Below are 13293 nucleotides of genomic sequence, written 5' to 3' on the forward strand. Positions count from 1 at the left end.
GATGAGTGCAATTGTGCTGTAGTTTGAGCATTCTTTGGCATTGTTTGGCATGAGATTGAGGTGGACACATACTTTATACATAGAACCAAATCTGTGTATTTTATACATGGGATCAGATGTGTCCATCTCAGTCTCCCAATTCATCCCCCCACTTCCCCTCTCGGTGTCTATACAGTTGTTCTTTCCATCTGTGAGATGACTTCTGCTTTGCAAATAGGATCACCTACACCATTTTTCTAGATTACACATATATGTGTTAATATATGACATTTGCTTTTCTCTTTCTGACTTAGCTGTCACTCCATATGACACTCTCTAGGTCCATCCAGTACTATTCACAATAGCCAGGATGTGGAGGCAACCTAAATGTACGTCAGCAGAGGAACGGATAAAGAAGACATGCAACATGTCTACAATAGGATACTAAAAAGGAAAAAGCTGGGTCATTTGTAGAGGTGTGGTGCGTTTCATTGGCTAGGAATTAGTTCCAAGGCCCGGGTGGGCAGGCCTCAAAGCCCGCGTTTTTCTTGCCCTGTGCCAGGTTCCTTCTTCTCTGCTCTAGCTCATATTTCTTTTCTCCACCTCCAGAAGAAGAAGGTCCAGTGTTGCACAAGAGAGTTGAATTTGGGGAGGGGATATATCTTTACAAAAGTAATGGAGTAAAAAATGAAATAGTCAATTTGTAGGAAAATAGAAAATAGGAAAACAACAAGACATCCCCATGATGGCCTAACCCAACAAGTTCCCTTCTCGGGTAGTCTTGTTGAACAGCCTTGTGAATATTCTTTCAGAAGCTTTGTAGGTACATGTAAGCACTTGAGAATAAAAACAACAAAGTTTTATGGATAAAGTAAATGTATGTTATGCTTATGACTCTGGGACTCCATTTTCTGCTCAGTGATAGATTATGGGTACATTTGTTTCCTAGGGTTGTTGTAGCAAAGCATTAAAGATTGGGTGCCTGATACACCTTAAACTTGTACACTGAAAAAAGTGAAAGTGAAGTCACTCAGTCATGTCTGACTCTTTGCAACCCCATGGACTGTAGCCTGCCAGGCTCCTCCACCCATGGGATTCTCGAGGCAAGAATACTGGAGTGGGTTGCCATTTCCTTCTCCAAACGTATACAGTGCTGTAGGTCAATTACATATTTATGAAATAAGAAAATGAATTAAAAATAAAATTTTATTTGAAAAAAATAAAAATAAAACTAACTTTACTGAATATTCTGGGACTTTTACTAAATACACTTCAAATGTAAAGGAGAAGAATGTATCCTTTGACTCCAATTTGTCATTGGTCAAGAGAGGCCCCATGAATATCCCCCTGTAATTCCAGGTTGGGCCTGTATGAGTGAAAAACACATTCTCACCTACATTGTGCATGATGCTCCCCAGCAAAAAGTAAGAGATAAGTGGTAAGGACCAAAGACAAGTGCTGTTTGATCTCACCTGCATGAAGTTGGTCAACTTACATTCCATGAGCCAGTTTTTACCAAAAGCCCTTGAACAGGGCCATCTGATAGTACTTTCCACAGTGAGAAATGGTCTATATCTGCGCCGTCCAGTGTGGCAGTCACTAATCCTTATATGACTCTGCACTGCTAAAATGTGGTTTGTGCAACTGAGGAACTGAACTGTTAATTTTAGGTTAACTTTAATTAATTTAAATTTAAATATACAGAGCCACATATGGCTAGTGGCTACTTACAGGATGGCATCTGCCTGGAATAAAATGTGGATGAAGAAGATTCTGAAATGGTGCTTAAGTGGTGCCAGTGTATCTTTTATCACGTACCAAGCACCATAAAAATTTAGAATTTTTCTATGATATACTAAGATCCTTACATATATTATGCCATTTAACTCTCATACCAACACTTTGTCAAAGACATTGCTATTCATGTTTTATAGCTGAGGTGACTAAAACTTAGAAAATGACTAAAGCTAAGTAACTTTCCTGTATTTCCATAGCTAATAATTGTCTGGGGCCAGGATTTAAAGCCAGGCAGTATAATTCCACAAGGTGTACTTTTAATCATTACACTATCAGATCCCTTTTGCACCAAATTCCCATATATATATGACTCTGTATCTGGATTTTGTTTTTCCTATTATGCACCAGTACCACACCATTTAAATATTGCAGCTCTAGAGTGTGTTTTGACCCCTGGTAGCTTTTTAAAACTCTATCATACAATATTTTAAAATATGTTGGTCATGGCTAACTACCTTCTTCATGTGAACCAGAAGTAATTAGAGAGGCAAAGCGTGGCTAATACGCTTTGCAAGTGAAAGTGTTAGTTGCTCAGCCATGTCTGACTGTGACCCCATGGACATGCCAGAGTTCTCTGTCCAAGGAATTCTCCAGGCAAGAATACTGGAGTGGATCGCCATTCCCTTCTCCAGGGAATCTTCCTGACCCAGGGATTGAAGCCAGGTCTCATACATTGCAGGGAGATGCTTTAACATCTGAGTCACCAGGGAAGCCCAAGATATTTTGCTTTGGGCTTTAAGTAATCAAAAGCTCCACTAAAAATAGGTGTTTATTATCCCACATATTAAGAAGTCCATAGGCAGGTATTTCCAGAATTAGCTAATAAAGTTGCTCAAAAACTTAAGTTTTCAGGTTAATTTACCTTTCTATTTTTCCAGATTGTTGGCATTTTCTCTAAAGCTTGTCTGTCCATGGTCCAAGATGAGTATAATACTTCTTTTTTTAATTGAGTTTTCATTGGAGAATGATTGCTTTATATATACACAATGGAATATTACTCAGCCATGAAAAGAAACACATTTGAATCAGTTCTAATAAGGTAGATGAACCTAGAGCCTATTTCACAGAGTGAAGTAAGTCAGAATGGGAAAGACAAATATACTATAATATCACGTACATGTGGAACCTAGGAAGATGGTGCAGTAGAAATAGAGTCACAGATGCAGAAAACAGACTTATGGTTACCAAGGGGAGAAAGACGGTGGGATGTTTTGGGAGACTGGGATTGACGTATATACGCTGGTATATCTCAACTAGATAAGTTGTGAGAACCTACTGTATAGCACAGAGAACTCGAGTCAATGCCCTGTGTGACCTAAATGGGAAAGGGATCTAGAAAAGAGTATATATATGTATGTATGTAACTGATTCACTTGGTTGCACAGCGGAAACTAACACAGCATTGTAAAGCAACTATACCTCGATAAAATTAGTTTAAAAAAAACTCAGAGAAACAAAAACACCCAGCATGCACCACCTGTAGTTCCTGTTAACAGTCATGCCTTGTATCTTTCCATACTTTTGTAGTGCATATTTATAGACACTTTTTAAAAAATTTTTATTTTTACTTTATTTTACTTTACAATACTGTATTGGTTTTGCCATACATTGACGTGAATCCACCACGGGTGTACATGCGATCCCAAACGTGAACCCCCCTCCCACCTCCCTCCCCACTTTTTTAAAAATGAAAAAGTATTGTATCTTACTTTTTCATAGCCTCCTTTTAAAAAAAAATTAAAGATACATAAGGGGTATTTCCACTATCAATAAATAGTTCATAGCTTGACTTTTTTAAAGTATATTAAAGTATGTTTAACCTAATCAAATTCCCTATGGTTTAACATGTAGGCTTCTTATTAATATTTTAATATTTTAGAGATATATCTTTATGCATTCCCAAAGGTGGGAAAATGCAGTCAAAGATATGCACCTTATTAAGGTTGTTAATACAGTTTGCCAAACCGCCCTCCAGAAAGCTTTTATCAATTTACACAGCCCTTAGCTATAGGAGAAGGAAATGGCAACCCACTCCAGTGTTCTTGCCTAGAGAATCCCAGGGACAGGGGAGCCTGGTGGGCTGCCGTCTATGGGGTCGCACAGTCAGACACGACTGAAGTGACTTAGCAGCTAGCTGTGTATGAGCTCCCCTCATCCTCCACTGCCTTACCCGCACTAAGGGTTATCATTCACCGTAATCTCAGCCAAGGGCAGCTTTTGTAAAAGCCAAGCTTACCTTTGTGACTGCATTTTATTCCTAACCCCTTGCAGCTCTCATGAATTCATGCTTCGGCCAAGGTTGTGAGAGGGGTTTCTGGCCTCACTCGCTGTGCTGACGTTGATTAAACAAACAGTTTTGCCAAAAGGACAAAACTAACAGAGGTGATCACTGGGGAGACCTGCTAGCAAGTGGCCATGTAGAGGGTCTGGGGGAAAGAGCAGTTTCTCCGAAGTGCCTCGGACATTCTGGAGTGAGGCGATCCTTTCTTTAATTGCCATCACCTTCCTCTCCTGCAGGTCATTTCCCTCTGGCCTCAGGTTTCCCCAGGTAGGGGCTCATTTGCATTTCCTTATGCAGTTCATGCTAGTGGACACACAAAGGTGAGCCTGAGAGCAAATTTAACAAACTGGCAGGAGAATCTATTCCGGGCTCTTCTGGAGTCGCCTGGGAGAGTAGGGTGTTTTATTCGCTGCTAAACCCTGTGCAAACAACAGGGTGCTATATTTCTTTCCATGGAAGCTTTAATAACCCAACCCAGTCATAATGAATTCTGGGGCAGAATGAATGTAAAAGTAATGGTGATTAGGTAATTATCAAGTACAGAGAGTATTTAACCTTCCCAGTGACAGGACTGCCTAAGACTAGCTGATATCGTGTATGCACTCTTGAAATAATTAATAATTTTAAAATTATCCAATCTCGACTATTAATCAAAAAATAAGGATCCAGGAGCAGCGTCAATCACCCTGAGTTTTTTCTCCATTTAACGTCAACCAATGTGCTGCATCTCTCTGGTATCTTTGAATGTGTTGGCCTTTCTGATTTTTATTTTAGGCTGGCCAGACTTAAGCTGTTGCAAGTCTCTCAGAATATCTCAACAAGCTAAGACACATCACCCTCTAAAATTATCCCCCCCAAGCAAAATGCCAGGGAATAACCTTTGGCCTCTGCCTCTTTTAATTGCAGCTCAAGCCATTTTTAAGCCACAGGCTGTGACAGCCCCGTGTTCTGCTCTCCTTCACCCATTCTCCAGCCCCCTCCACCCCTCTTGGGCGGTCTACTCCAAAGAGATTGTGTATGTGTGTGTATGTGCTTGTGTGTGTGTGTGTGTTATATAATATATGATAGTCTAGGACAAAAAAAAAAAGTATGCCTTCTCCCTAACATACAATTTAATTCCACAATACAGGCAGCTATACTTAGATGGGTTTTATGAGCCCAAATATACATGAATACCTGTGTGGCACCCACAAATGCATACACATGCAAATATTACCTGGCAAGTAGAACAATTTATCATGCTAAATAACAACACGTGTACTACAGGAAGATTCAGAGTCGAATAAACTAGAAGGGATCACAGATCTCTCCAAACCCCTCACAGAGAAGACAATCTTGAGACTTTAAGAAAAGCAGTGCCTCTTTTAGGGTCATACAACTAACAACAACAACAACAACAAAAATAATTAAAATACAACTTTCTGACTCCTGATCCTAGAACTCTTTTCCCTAAATGGAACTGAGTCTAAGGCCAGGATATTCAAATAATGCAGAGAATCTAAGTATCAAAACATTTGTTTCTGTGCATGCTGCTTCTTCCTCCTAACATGCCCATCAGGCTTGGCTTTCGTCCTTGGACAACTGACTCCTTCAGACGCGGATCAAGGAGTACCTCCTTCAGGAGACCTTCCCTGCTGAAGCATTCAGGGTCAAGGCCCTTTCTGTGAGCCTGCATAGTCATCTGTGCTTAATCTTAAGATAGCATTTTTTCAGAGGGTAGCCAGGATTCAACTTCTGGCCTTTTACAGCTCCTGTGATTCTAAGATAAAGAGGTTGCATGTTATTCCCTGTTGCACCCTCAGCCACCAGCCTCGTGCACAGTGCTCAAAGAGTTATCACCAAACTATGCAAAATCTTCCAGAACTGGGAAGTCATGACAAGGTCAAGGGGGCACATCTGCAGAAGAGCTCAGGCCAGATGACTGGTCGACAATTTGGGACAAGTAGATGCATAAGAAAGTGAAGGGAAGTCTCTGCCAAGAGGTGTTCCTGGTGGACAAGCCCAGCACAGGCTCAGACAGTCTTGCTCCTTCGTGGAGCAGAGATGTTCATCAGGGAGAAGCCCACGATGAGTCAACAGTGACAGAAAGGGACCCCACTTGTATAGCAAAGCAGATAGAGTTTGGGAGGCAGCAGGGACCCTGGGAAGCAGCCCAGAATGGACAGCAGCCTGGATGTCTCCTTGGGATCTGCTACTCTGAAGGGGACAATTTTGGGGAGAGGTGTGCAGTCTGAATGTCTGCCTGCTGAGTGCACTGACTAGCATTGCAGATATGGGCTCCATGTCTGGCAATGTGGGTGGCAGCTGGGGTGTTGAGAGTCTGTGATATACACACAGTCCCTCCGGGCTGGACTCAGGGAACACAGAGTGTTGCAAAGGCTTTTCTCATGCGCCCCTCTCCTCCTCACTGGGCTAGGCTTGGGTCATTAGGCCTGCATCCTAGAGTGTCTTTATTCTTCGCAAGCATTTGCTGAGAACTGTTGGTGCCAGGCACTGGGCTGGGCACTTGATTCTATAGCTCAGTGTTTCCTAGTCTTCTGTGACCATGAGGATCATGATCTTTTTTTTTTTTTTTTTAATTACAGATTCCTGGACAATCCTTCTATATCTACTGACTTAAACTCTAGGGGAGGGGCTTCAGAATAGGAATTTTTTCCAAGTAACCCAAGGAATATATACCATCCATCATTATCAGGAGACACCGATTGAGATGATAATGGGCTGGCCAAAAAGTTCATTCAGGTTTTACCACCGTTGCAGAAAAAACCAAATGAACTTTTTGGCCAACCTGATAATAGTAATAACAACTAAAATAAAACTAATAAATGACAATGACTGCTGCCATCGATGAGTATGCAGTTAGATGAAAAAAAGTATTCTTTTTAAAATTTTCTAAAATCATTTATTTTTAATTGGAGGATTAAGATTACAATATTGTGTTAGTTTCTGCCAAACATCAACATGAATCAGCCATAGGTATACATATGTCCCCGCCACCTTGAACCTCCTTCTCACCTCTCACCTGATCTCACCCCTCTAGGTTATCACAGAGCACCAGATTTGAGCTCCCTGCGTCATATAGCAAATTCCCACTGGCTATCTATTTTACATATGGTAATGTATATGAAAAACATTTAAATAAGCATTCCTAACTCGAGAGACAGTCATCACTTTCTAAGAACACACATGAGAAAAACTAGAGTTCTGACTAGTCCATGACATTCATTTGTGTGATTTTGGTACAAGCATCTCTTGTAGGGACTGAAGTGAAAATCCCCAAATGGGGACAGGTAACCAAGGAAAGGACTCCAGAGTAGCTACAGAAAATGTTGGCCCATCTGGAGGACCTTTGGCAGATCAAGGCTCAGGAAATGAAAATGTAAGCTTTTATAAACAGAAAAGAGTTTCTCTGGGTTCTGGGAAACATTTGCAGATAGTGTGGAGAATGAGTAAGAGCAAAAATCAGTCACCAGCAGAAGCTCATGATAGATGAGACACTTAGTACACATTAGGGAGGCAAAAATTTTCCCCAGCTTCAGCCAGTAATGCAGAACTGGGAGCAGCTGAGCAGATAGTTCTCAGAAATTACTGGACAATCGCAGTCCTATTTGGCTATAAAATAAGCATTGCCACTATATGGGAGACCCAGTGTCTGCTCTCTGCATCAGCATCTCTGCCTCCTATCTACCATTACCCTCTTCCCTTAGGGGACTCCTCCCCTTTCCACCCACTGGGCTTGGCGTCCTTTCAAATGCTCTCACCCTCCTCTGGAAGCTTATCACCAGCCCATGAGGCCTTGATGCATGTACTAATGATAAAAACACAACGAAGTTATTTCCTCATGGTGCCAGGATAATCAGAGCATTTGTTAGGGGGGAGAAAAAAAGAATCAGTGTGAATGGCATTTGGTAGCTACAAAGACTAGATAATGGACTTCATTTATCACTTTTCAGTGAGTACATTTTAGTGTTAAAAATTATTAAATATTGGGGATTACACGGTCCAGGGTTTTTGTTTCAGATTTGCTTGTTTGCTTGTTTGTTTTGTCTTGTTTGGCAATGGGGTCTATTTTGCCCGTGAAATACTATGCAGAAGCCTGATACACAATGTATGCTTGTCGAGCAGCTGTGGATAGATGGAAGCGGGAAAAGATGCAGATTCCTGCTACCCCGCCCACTCGTGTTTTTGCTCAGGATCCCCTAAATCACCCTACAGGTGTCCAATTCGCTGAAAAAGTCTGTTTGCAGTCCTCCAAGCCCCTTGTTCCACAAATAAGGGACCTGAGACCCAGGGATCGGAATTCGGCGTGCAGAATTTCTGCCCAGGGCAGCAGAGCTAGAAGCAGTACTCCAGTCTCCTGAATTGCAATCCACTGCCCTTCGCCTCCACGCCTAGAAGCCAGCCTTAGCCGAGGAGCCAAGGTTCCTCACGGGGTTCTCACCACCCCAGGACAGTGGGAAGGGTGGCAAGAGGAGGGATCAGATGCTTCCTAAGCAATGTTTCTACTGCTTGCTGCACCCACTCACTGCTTTTTTGGAGGCTCCCATTTCTTCAAAATCCTCAGCTGGGTTAAGGTTAAAAGGATGAGCTAACCCCTCCCAAACTAGACAGCTATCCCAAAAGAAAATAAAATGGGCAAGTTGCAGTTTTCTTCTCAAGTCCACCTTCAATGTCTGTGTACTCCAGACCCCACCGATCAAGGAGGCAACCGTTCACTAACTCTGGGTGTTGCTTTTTTTTTTTTTTCCTTCTATCTCCCTCTCAATTTCTGACCCAGTCCACATCTCTGCACTTGTATCTGTCACTGTTCCCCTCTAAGAATATCTAATAATCTTAGCTTCTGTTCAGACTCGTTGCCCTGCCCTGGAGATTCTCTCCCTTTATAATCTGCCAATAAGGTATTAATACATTAGCTACCTCAGAGTGCACTCTATAATGAGGGCCATGGCCATTCATTTAGCTGAATCTGATGGCAACAATGCATTGACATTGGTAAGGTTAATCATCTACCGCTTTATTTCATTGAACGAGTTGAACAACACTGAGCACATTGATCCACGAGGTCCTACAATTCGTCTTGGCTGTTACTTTAATGGTGCCATGGCATCGATGCCCTTTAAGTAATTGGCACCAGGAAGAGATGGACTTGGCCTTGTCACGTCAGATTAGAGCTATGTTGAATTGTGAACGATTTTTGCCTTCCCTTGATTCTCTCTTTCCTCTCATTTTACATCCTCCTGATTGAAGAGGCAGGAAGGGGCTCATAGAGGCCAAGAGAGTGAGTCTGGCTGTATTGTGAAGAGACAGGATTATGCATTCAGGAATGCAAAGATCAACATTTCTGAAGCCCTGATTCCCTTCCGATCATCACGCCTGTGTGACCTGGGGTGGGCTTCTGAGCCTCCTTGGATCTCAGTGTCTTCATTTTAAAAATGAGGACAATTAATAAAATCTACTCATCCCCAACCTGCTTCACAAATGGCAGGTCCTAGTTCCAAGACCTGATGCTTTGCCTTTGGTGTGAGGAGCTGACGGAAGAAAGACAATAGAGCGGGCCGGGACCTCACCTGAGCCCTGCCCACAGGGACGGGCAGGCAGCAGCTTGAGGACACTGCAGAGCAGAGGCTAGCTCTGAGGTGACACCTGGGAAAGCTGGAGATAGAGTCTATGGTCTTGGTGAGTGTGCGGGTTTGCCAGGAGTGGACAATGAGATCCTGACCGGGTAAGCAGAACACAGGAGTCAAGATTACGGGTGAAGCCAGACACGTGCTCGGTACTTAGGAGTATGTCCTTGAGACGTTTGTCTAGAAGGAATGAATTCGGGATAGACTCTATGTCCTGAAGGTGAGCCTTGGTTGGGTGGAAACTTTGAAAGAGGGGTGTTGGCTGATGGAAAGATGGGCTCTGGCTGGGGGACTGCACAGAGCTTAGCAATCTCTCTGCCAAGAGATACCCCTTTTTATTTTAGCTGGTGGGATTCTAGTGGTAACTGGGCCACTGAACCCCGCTAAGTCTGAAGCCTACAATCTCACTATATTAAAAATTGTCGCTAAACCATGTCTGACTGTTTTGCAACCCTATGGACCATAGCCCATCAGGCTCCTCTGTCCATGGGATTTCCTAGGCTAGATTACTGGGGTGAGTTGCTATTTCCTCCTCCAGGGGATCTTACCGACCCAGGGATCAAACCGGTGTCTCCTGCATTGGCAGGGGCATTCTTTACCACTTAGCCACCAGGGAAGCCCATATTAAAAGTCAAGCCGATTCAAATTTCCGCCTTAGTCAGGATTGGCTAAGAATTTGTGAGAAGATGCAGAAAGAGGTGAGGTCTGAGCTAGCAAGGAGAAGCTCATGGCACGTGAGGGCTGAGGAGGTCCACATACTGAAGCTGGCTTTACCACTTGCTTGCTGGCTGGCTTGATTCATACTCAGATTACTGAAGAGCTCTGAGCTTCATTTCCCTCCTCGGTAAAAGAGGAAGTGACATGACTCTGCAGGGGCTTTGTAAAATTGGCTGCTGTAACGTGTGGGGTGGGATGGAGCCTGGCTGGCTGGGGGAGGACCGGCAGCATCAATTTCTGTTTGAAAGGAATGAAATGAGGCAGAAGAAAAAGACATGAAGTATGTCTAACATCATTCATTTAGCAGACCTGCTATGTAACAGACGCTAAACTTAGAGTTGAATAAACAAAGATAGACCATATGGTATCCCTGCCCCCAAGTTGCCCACAATCTAAGAGAGGAGACAGACTGTATATTTTGATGTCAATTCTGAAATATTTGGTCCTCAAGAAAGGAAAAAGTTACCGAAATACAGGAAGAGAAAGTGTGGGGCCTCTTTCTTTCCATCATCTTGCTCACCCACCACAGCACAATTCTGCTTCTCCTGGGACCGGATGCGTGCGTTTCACTCTGGAGGAAATTATTAGAGAGGCACACTTGGCTGCAGATCTAAGCCAAGTTCTCTAGTAAAATTTACCAATAAAGTTTATATTTTTATATCCATCTGTTTGACAACTGTGTCTTATTTCTCGATTGGTTCTGAATTCAACTGGGGAATAAAGGGGTGTTGTTTATTGGTTCTCACAAAATCCAACATGACACAGATTATTGTACTGCAGAAAGATGCATAAAGCGTAGAATTAATGTGTAGTAGGGAGGGATTTCTTTTATATGGGGTGTGTGTGTGTGTGTGTGTGCGTTCACATATGTGTGCACACGCATATGAAGAGAGGGTGTGTCAGGAAAGATTCACAGAAGAGGGGATGGGTCACTATCCAAAGGATGATGGAAAAAGAAAGACAAGAAGACTGCATGTACAGGGAATTGAGAAGGCGAGAAAGAGCACATGTAAATAAACCAGGAAAGATAAAAGCGATGTGCAGATTTTCATTAAAGTATTAGTATCATTTTTTCAACCTTGTATTAAAGAGTCCAGTTTCACAGGATAACATTGCTCAGCTCTCTCCCTGTCAGAGCTGACAATGTCCTAGTAAACAGAGAAGTGCTCCATCAGAACTGTCCCTGTGCTGATTGCGATGACACTGCAGAATCCTTAGGGACATCGCTTCACCCCAACCACTCGGAAGCTCGAGTCTGGGTCTCACCGCCATTATCAGGGCACACTGCCCGGGACTCCAGTTTCCCCATGTAGAAAAGGAGCAGCGATATCATCTCTAAGCCTTCCTCCAGCCTTGACCTTCGTGGAGCTCTTATCCTTTCACATTGTTTTGTTTTGTTTCAGTCAATTCTTTCTTGACCTTTCCAGCTCTCAACAGAGCTCTCCATTCTCAAGGTCTGTATAGATTAATTATCAATATTTCAGATCTTGCTCTGCCAACTCGTGGAAGCACATCCCTGTAGGACATCACTTGACTCTTATTTCTCCACTCCTTTATTATCCACAAAGGAGAGTGTATTAAATTTGTAGAGAGGGAAAAATAGTGGGCTGAGCCAGTTTGATTTTAAAATCAAATACAATTCCTGAAGCCCTTCTCCTTCCCTTAAGGATTCCCATTACCCCGTAGTCATACTTACAGACCCATAAAAAAGGTTAATGCCAAGATTGTCTCTATCCTGAAAGTAGGGCAAGTACGGAAATGTTTATTCCTCTAGGGCAGAGTTTCTCAGCCTTGGCACTATTGACATTTGGGCTAGATGATTTTTGAGGGGGGTGGGTAGTGTCGGGGTTAGCCTATGCCCGGTAGGATGTATAACGGCACTGACTGTCTTTTCTAACCGGAGGCCAGTAGCACTCCTTTCCCAGTCATGACGATTAAAAATGTATCCAGGCACTGTCCAATGTCCTTTGAGGGTCAAAAGTGCTCTTTGAGAATCTAAGAGGTTACTTTCCCCTAGCTGAGGTGACTGAACTGATCATAAGGATGCATTCGCATCTTTAGAGAATGTACTTCTTTTTCAATGTTATTCATTCAACAAATTAAGTTGCTACCAGAAATGTTTGCTATACTTCTTGACCATTGAAACTGTCATTTCTTGGATCTGTTTTAAGCCTGACATACTGGCTTTCTCTTGGCCACAGTAGCCCCTGCTGCCATTCACCACCTTATGGTGTGTGGGCTCACTCCAGCGCTTTTGTGACCCTGTGGACTATAGCCTGCCAGGCTCCCCTGTCCATGGAGTTTTCCAGGCAAGAATATTGGGTTGTTGTCCCTGACCTGGGTAGAGTGGCACCTCGTTGATGGTGCCTGTCTCATGTCAGTGAGGGACAAAACACCTCCTTGTTTATCCCAGCTTGGCTTTTGCTCCGTACTCATGCCTGGTTCATGCCCTAGACACATAGATTGAAAAAGAAAAAAGAATACTGGGTTGCCCTTTCCTACTCCAGGGGATCTTCCTGACCTTAGGATCGAACCCCTGTCTCCTACATTAGCAGGTGGATTCTTCGCAACCTGGGAAGTGTTGGTCATCTTAAGGCTTGCTCATTTCCAGCTCTGTGCTTCCAGACCTGTCACTTATCCACAGGAAATCATCTGCAACAGCGAGAACACCAAGGGTCTGAAGGTAAGGCCTTGAAGTCTAGTTCTGGTTCTGCCAGTTCCCAGCTGTGTGACCTTAGAACAGCACGAGTCTGTAAAATGGGAAGGACATGTGGCACCCCCCTGCTTACTCATCCGATTGATTGAGGAGAAAAAGAAGAGCAAGGCAGAGGACGTGATCTGAAAAGGAGAAGGCACCATACAAGAGAGAACGATCGTTGTTCTCATGATCATTAT

At 43.1% G+C, this 13293-nt stretch overlaps 1 non-coding gene across 1 annotated transcript; it reads left to right on the forward strand.

The window, feature by feature from the left end:
* The first annotated feature begins 12725 nt into the window (after positions 1-12725).
* Positions 12726-12860, forward strand: LOC114117372 (small nucleolar RNA SNORA48). The gene has a single exon (XR_003591075.1). It is a non-coding gene; the product is annotated as a small nucleolar RNA SNORA48 (small nucleolar RNA).
* The last annotated feature ends 433 nt before the right edge of the window (positions 12861-13293 follow it).

This window comes from Ovis aries, chromosome 12, assembly GCF_016772045.2.
Source record: "Ovis aries strain OAR_USU_Benz2616 breed Rambouillet chromosome 12, ARS-UI_Ramb_v3.0, whole genome shotgun sequence".
Lineage (NCBI taxonomy): Eukaryota > Metazoa > Chordata > Mammalia > Artiodactyla > Bovidae > Ovis > Ovis aries.